Source organism: Uranotaenia lowii, chromosome 1 (assembly GCF_029784155.1).
Source record: "Uranotaenia lowii strain MFRU-FL chromosome 1, ASM2978415v1, whole genome shotgun sequence".
NCBI lineage: Eukaryota > Metazoa > Arthropoda > Insecta > Diptera > Culicidae > Uranotaenia > Uranotaenia lowii.
The window spans coordinates 187,211,539-187,219,478 of NC_073691.1; the positions used below are offsets into that span (position 1 = coordinate 187,211,539).

The window sequence follows — 7,940 nt, forward strand, 5'->3', positions numbered from 1 at the left end:
GCTGCCCTACACCACAACAAATGGCGGCTCGTCAAAATCTTCCTCGAGAACTTCCGCTTTTTTTCTGGCGATCCAGCCGATTGGCCAGTATTCTTTAGTCAGTATTGCTTTACAACTGAAGCCTGTGGGTTAAATAACGGAGAGAACATGGTTCGCCTCCAGAAATGTTTAAAGGGCCCAGCCTGGGAGGCCGTACGGAGCTGCCTAATATTGCCAACTTCGGTACCGTATGTTATAGAAGCTCTCCGCGAACGTTTTGGTCGACCAGAACTTATCATCGAATCATTGATAGAGAACGTTCGAAATTCCGCATGTCTAAAAGCAGATAGACTAGAAACAATAATTGAATTTGGTACTAAGGTACAGGCACTCTGCAATCATATGGAGGCTGCAATTTAATTGACCATTTATCGAATCCTACGCTACTGAGCGAGTTGATCGGCAAACTTCCTGCGGATTATAAAATGCAATGGGCCAGATTTAGGAGGAATCAAGATTTCGTAAATATCCGAACATTTGGTACTTTTATGAAAGAGTTGACAAGTGATGCATACAGTGTTACTAGATACCATGGAGATAAATGGGTAGCTAAACGTGAAAAACCCAAGGATCGTATTTTAGTTCATACCGAGGCATACAAGGAAACACCCGAATACGAGCAAGATGATCGCCATCAAATTTCATCTGGATCTCCAAAATCGCCGATTTGTGCAGTCTGCCAGAAAATAGGACATCGTGCCAAAGAATGTCAAGTGTTTCAGGAGTTATCGGTCGATGACAGATGGGATCGTGTGCACAATTTGGGGCTCTGCAGAACTTGTTTATTTTGGCACGGAAGGCGAACGTGTAGAAACCGAAATCGTTGTGGCGTTGACGGGTGTGATTGTCGCCATCACCCCTTACTACACTCACAAAAAACTGTCTCATCTGATACCAAAGCGCCTAATTGCTCCGTCCAGAACATTCACGAAAGCATTCCGTCATCTTTACTTTTTCGAATTATTCCTGTGACGCTTCACAACGGCAGCATTTCTATAAAAACCTTTGCCTTTATTGATGAGGGATCTGCTCTGACGATGTTAGAGACAGATCTGGCGAATAAACTCAACTTGCATGGCCGGAAAGAGCCACTTTGCCTCAAATGGACAGCGAACGTTGTTCGCACAGAAAGTAATTCACAGCTGGTTAAATTTGAAATATCTGGCACAAATGAGTCCAAACGTTATAGTGTCTACAGTCTACAATGTAGCAACCACACTATCGCTAGACCTGCCACAGCAAAGTTTGCTTATTGAAAGTATGAGAGACAAGTTTAGCCATCTTCGTGATATCCCCATTCAAGGTTATGAAAACGCCAAACCACAACTTTTGATTGGACTTGATAACTTGAAACTGGTAGTACCTTTGAAAGCCCGAGAAGGCGGTAATGCAGCTCCTATTGCAGTTCGCACGCGACTAGGCTGGTACGTGTATGGAGGATGTCGAAAACAACACACGCCGACCTACTGTTACCATATATGCGAATGCCAAAGTGAGGAGTCTATTGATAAATCCTTGAAAATGTACTTTTCCATGGATGATATTGGAAACCTGCCTAAACAAGCGGACTTAAGCGAAGAAGAAAGACGAGCATTGAATCTCCTAAAAGAAACAACTGTAAGAATTGGTGATCGCTATGAATCTGGGCTTCTTTGGAAATATACGCAGATCGAATTTCCAGATAGTTATCCGATGGCCCTGAAGAGACTACAATGTCTAGAACGCAAATTGAATAAAACGCCAGAAATTAAGGAAAATGTCAGTCGCCAAATTCAAGAATATCAAGAAAAAGGATATTGTCACCTAGCTACTATGGTTGAACTTCAAACGGCCGATCCAAGACGCACCTGGTATCTTCCGCTGGGTGTTGTCGTGAATCCTAAAAAACCGTCCAAGGTAAGATTGATATGGGATGCAGCTGCCAAGGTAGATGGCATCTCGTTAAACACAATGCTGTTAAAGGGCCCCGATCAATTGTCGTGTTTGCCAGTGGTTCTTTTTCGTTTTCGCCAATATCCCGTAGCGGTTTGTGCAGATCTGAAAGAAATGTTCCACCAAATTTCTATTCGAGAAGCAGATAGGAGTGCCCAGAGATTTTTATGGCGGATCGATTCCGCAGAAGATCCAGACGTGTACGTGATGGACGTAGCCACATTTGGAGCAACCTGCTCACCGTCAACTGCTCAGTATGTGAAGAACGTTAATGCTGAGCGTTTCACTGCACAATACCCTGAAGCGGTAGAGAACATCATCTCAGGGCATTACGTGGATGATTATGTAACCAGCTTTCCCTGCGCCGAAGAAGCCCAAATAATCTGCGAACAGGTTAAAGAAATTCATCGAAGTGGCGGATTTGAACTCCGAAATTTCTGCTCCAACAACCCAAAGGTATTGCAATATTTGGGAGAAGAAAAATCCAAGTCAACAAGAGAACTTAGTGCTATCAAAGAGTCATCAGAGCGGGTACTAGGAGTCCTGTGGGAAACACCCGTTGACCAATTATATTTTCCTACGCAGATGCGAGATGACATTGTGTTATTGATTGAAGAAAACGAGAGACCAACTAAGCGACAAATCCTCAGATGCGTCATGACACTCTTCGATCCTTTGGGTTTGTTGGCTCCGTATTTGGTATTCGGAAAACTGCTGATTCAGGAAGCTTGGCGGAAGAATCTAGCCTGGGACGAAGCAATCGATGATGAACTGTACGGTCGATGGAAAATTTGGGTAAAAATGTTAAACGAAATAGGAAACTTACGAATTTCCAGGTGCTACTTCAGTGAAACTGCCAAGGATGTCGAAATGCATACCTTTGTGGATGCTAGCGAATTGGCTTACTCTTGCGTAACTTATTTTCGTTATGAAAATTCAGCGGGCTCCATAGAAGTTGCACTCGTGGGTGCAAAAACGAAAGTGGCGCCACTCAAGCTTCAGTCCATTCCCCGTCTCGAACTGCAAAGCTGCGTGCTCGGAGCACGTCACGGGCAATTTGTCCAAGAGAATCATTCCTTTAGAGTGGTCAGGCGAATCTGGTGGTCCGATTCAGCTACAGCATTAAGTTGGATTAACTCAGAAGCTCGAAGATATCATCGCTTTGTCGCATTCCGTATTACCGAAATCCTCGACCTTACAACCCGGGAGGAATGGAGATGGGTCCCTTCCAAATTGAATCCAGCGGACGAGGCTACCAAGTGGGGCACTGGACCTTACTTTTCAGAAAACAGTATATGGTTCAGCGGTCCAGCATTTTTAAAACAACCAGCTGAAAGCTGGCCTAGCTGGAAGGCAGCGCCTTCTACAACTGAGGAGCTTCGTCCCCATTGTGTACAAGTGCATTGCGATACAGTCATACCTGTTCCGCTTGTAGACATTGCACAGTTTTCCAATTGGAACAGATTATTACGAACAATGGCTTACGTTTATAGGTACATCTGTCATTTACGACAACCAGAAGGGAGTCGTACAACTGGGTGTTTAAAACGAAATGAACTACAGTTTGCAGAAACATTTCTGTTTAAGCAGACTCAATGGGAAGTATACCCAGGAGAAATGTTGATCCTTACAAACAATTTGAAGTCCGCTGTAAATGAAAAGGATTGTATTGATAAAAGTAGCAGCATATACCAATTAACGCCAATGCTAGATGATAAAGGTACCTTAAGAATTGATGGTCGTATAGGTGCGGCACAAGGTATTTCTGAAGATCTGAAGTGTCCAATTATCCTACCAAAAAATCATCGTTTAACCCTCTTACTCCTTGAAGATTTCCACAAAAAGTTTCACCACGCCAACAATGAAACTGTGGTGAATGAAGTTCGACAAAGATTCCATGTATCATCACTTCGATCACAGGTAAAAAAAATAGCTAAGGGCTGTCAGTGGTGTAAAATCGATAAGGCACGACCCACTGTACCGAGAATGGCTTCTCTACCAGCTGCACGTCTTAAGCCACATTTACGTCCATTCACCTATGTAGGTGTTGATTTTTTTGGACCCTTCACGATTAAATCTGGAAGAAGCCGCGTGAAAAGGTGGGTTTCACTTTTCACATGCCTTACTGTTAGAGCTGTGCACCTCGAAGTGATTCACAGTTTAACGACGGATGCGTGTATAATGGGAATACGACGTTTTATTGGTAGACGAGGATCGCCGTTAGAGATCCATAGTGACAACGGGACCAATTTTCAAGGCGCAGAGCGAGTATTACGGGAACAAATAAATGCTGGATTAGAGGCCACCTTTACTAATACTAACACAGCATGGCGATTCATCCCACCAGCTGCCCCCCACATGGGAGGGGCATGGGAAAGAATGGTGCGCTCCATTAAATCAGCTATGGCGAATTCATACAGCGAATCCCTGGATGACGAACGTTTTTTGACAATACTCATCGAAGCTGAATCTATTGTAAACAGTAGGCCATTAACTTATCTACCATTGGAGAAGGGACAGGACGAAGCGCTTACTCCAAACCACTTCCTACTTGGAAGCTCAAGTGGTGTTCGTCAACCGATAACTCAAGGACCGTGGACTAATAAATTACTAAGCCATTCGTGGTACACAATGGACAAACAACTGAACGCGTTCTGGAAACGTTGGATCCAGGAATACCTTCCATTTATCACCAAACGAACGAAATGGTTTGGAGAGACAAGAAATGTACAACCAGGAGATCTGGTTGTTATCGTGAACGAGAATAAACGGAACAGCTGGACGCGTGGACGTATTTTGGAAACACTTCCGGCTGAGGATGGAAGAGTTCGTAGAGCACTAGTTCAGACTAATAATGGGGTGTTAACAAGACCTGTAGCTAGGTTAGCAATCTTAGAAGTTGGAACAAGTGGAACCGATACAAATCCGGATTCCACCGGGGGGAGGATGTTGCTGCAAGGGCAAGAATAGCCAACCATAAGTTTCTCTTTCAAGATAGTGTTAGGCATCTGTCATAAACCGGAAGAAAAAAGGAAAGGAAAAAATCTTCACGATTATTCGCTCGGCGCGTGTTAGCTACTACCTATTACCAGATTTTTGTAATATTCCTTTTAAAATTAGTGGAATTCAGGATCAGTTATCCTCTAGTGATATACGCTTTACCGTAAGTTAAGGAAATAACATTCAAACGGGACTGAATCCTAATTGAATAACTTTTTCTGTAGGGTCCACTAAAGAATAGAAAGCTTGATTGGAATCACCGTAGCCTACAGTGATTATCGTTTGTAGAGAAGTATGTATACTTATAACACAATTAAACAATTAGTTACACTAGTTTACAGCATTTTTGAACTCAGTAAACTGAAGGTCATTTCCAATGTAAAATCGGGCTCTGAATCCGAAAATGAAATTCAAAAAAATCTCAGTAGAACCGTTTTTGAGTTATGCTCCAAATATAAAATTTCGAAAAAATTGAAAAAGGTCTTGTACTTAGATTAAAATATCTCGGACGGCATAACAGTAATTTGAAATCCCTCTTTTGCATATTGAAGGTGAATAAGTTATCTATCGATCATCTGAACACTGTTTTTGCGTTTGACCAACAGTATTGTTGATATTAGTGACTTTATGAGAAAAAAAATTATAAAAAACGCATTTTTTTAGAGATAATTTTGTTTTAACGAAAGTTTTAGACTCGATGGTAGCATTTAAAAAATCTGATTTTCTTCTGCGCTTAAATTTCAATTTAAAACAAAGATTTCAAGTGGTTATTTATCAAAATCGGTTGAAAATTGAAGAAGTTATGGCTACTTTACCATAACTGAAATTTTTGGAGTTTTTAATAATTTAACGAACCGCAGTACACTTATCATAGTATAGGAAGAATGGAACATGATAAATCTCACTCGCTCTAAGTCAAAATTATTTATTAGCTTACCAGAAGGTAACATGCCAAGTTTCAGAAAGATGTGACCATAGGGAGGGGTTACTAAAATTTTAAACGTAAATAAAATTTTGAGGTATTTTGCCCGGAAGGAACAAAAAATACTGGTTTTTCATCAATAACTTTTTTCATCACTAGCTGATTGTTTTTTATGGTTGATTTTCTTAAAGCCTAAGTTGAGACAAATATTTCACCCGAAGACTGTAACTCGATTGGATTTGAAACAGAAAAGTTATTGCGGATCAAAGATTGTATTTTGGTCGAAAATTGTCGTATAAAACGCAATGCGTAAAAAGTACTCATTGCGTATTGGACAAAATTTGCGGCCTTTGAACCGCAATAACTTTTCTGTTTCAAATCCAATCGAGTTACAGTCTTCGGGTGAAATATTTGTCTCAACTTAGGCTTTAAGAAAATCAACCATAAAAAACAATCAGCTAGTGATGAAAAAAGTTATTGATGAAAAACCAGTATTTTTTGTTCCTTCCGGGCAAAATACCTCAAAATTTTATTTACGTTTAAAATTTTAGTAACCCCTCCCTATGGTCACATCTTTCTGAAACTTGGCATGTTACCTTCTGGTAAGCTAATAAATAATTTTGACTTAGAGCGAGTGAGATTTATCATGTTCCATTCTTCCTATACTATGATAAGTGTACTGCGGTTCGTTAAATTATTAAAAACTCCAAAAATTTCAGTTATGGTAAAGTAGCCATAACTTCTTCAATTTTCAACCGATTTTGATAAATAACCACTTGAAATCTTTGTTTTAAATTGATATTCAAGCGCAAAAGAAAATCAGATTTTTTAAATGCTACAATCGAGTCTAAAACTTTTGTTGAAACAAAATTTTCTCTAAAAAAATGCGTTTTTTATAGTTTTTTTTCTCATAAAGTCACTAATATCAACAATACTGTTGGTCAAACGCAAAAACAGTGTTCAGATGATCGATAGATAACTTATTCACCTTCAATATGCAAAAGAGGGATTTCAAATTACTGTTATGCCGTCCGAGATATTTTATTCTTAGTACAAGAACTTTTTTATTTTTTTCGAAATTTCATATTTGGAGCATAACTCAAAAACGGTTCTACTGAGATTTTTTTGAATTTCATTTTTGGATTCAGCGCCCGATTTTACATTAAAAATGTTGGTCAGTTAATCAAGTTCACGATTTTTTTGAAATTTTGTAAACTAGTGTTATTGATCGAAATTTCATAGGTTGCAAAGAATTGCATAAACCACGGAGATATAAACAGAGTAGATATCATAAACTAGCAAGCCCACTAAATTGTAAGTCCTAACCTCAAATTTCTACTGAACTTCCAAAGGATTCATGATTTTCTCTTTTTATATTGTAGCTTTGAAGTTTTTTGTAAACAAATACAATACTCTCAAACTTAGTTCCGGCTTTTTCTGCTCTGTGTGCCAATACTACCCATCATTCGCTGTAACAATTTGTATTGGCCAAGATCGATTTTACTTTAAGTAGCCTGTTATTCTTCCCTCAGCATCGACGGGTTCTATGGTGTAATGGTTAGCACTTTGGACTCTGAATCCAACGATCCGAGTTCAAATCTCGGTAGAACCTTCCGGAAAGCTTTTTTATTGTCATCCTTTAAAACTCCTTGTCCTTGATACAGCTTGTTTTTATACTATCGCTCGCATCGATAAAGCAGACCGTTATTATGTTTAGCTCTTTATAGCTGGTTTAGCAATTACCACTGTATGTGTGCATACGTGCGCGGGAACATTTTTGTCACGAATTTCAAACAAAACATCCATTTGACAGCCAACGGAAAGCAGCGAGAAGTTTTTTTTTCGACGTGTGCGAGAACTTCCCCGCCCCCATTTTGATTCTGTCAGTCAGACAGAAACCCAGCCGTAAAGTAAACAAACCAGTTGTGTGGGTCCATTTTTCTATATTCCGCGAGTTGTCTGGGAACGGGCGAGTTATCTCAGTTTTTCACCGAAAGAAGTCGACATCCGGACATCCGGGAGCCGACAACACGTCCCAGTCCAATGG

At 40.1% G+C, this 7,940-nt stretch overlaps 1 non-coding gene across 1 annotated transcript; it reads left to right on the forward strand.

The window, feature by feature from the left end:
- Nucleotides 1–7,433: 7,433 nt before the first annotated feature.
- Nucleotides 7,434–7,505, forward strand: Trnaq-cug (transfer RNA glutamine (anticodon CUG)). The gene has a single exon. It is a non-coding gene; the product is annotated as a tRNA-Gln (tRNA).
- The last annotated feature ends 435 nt before the right edge of the window (nt 7,506–7,940 follow it).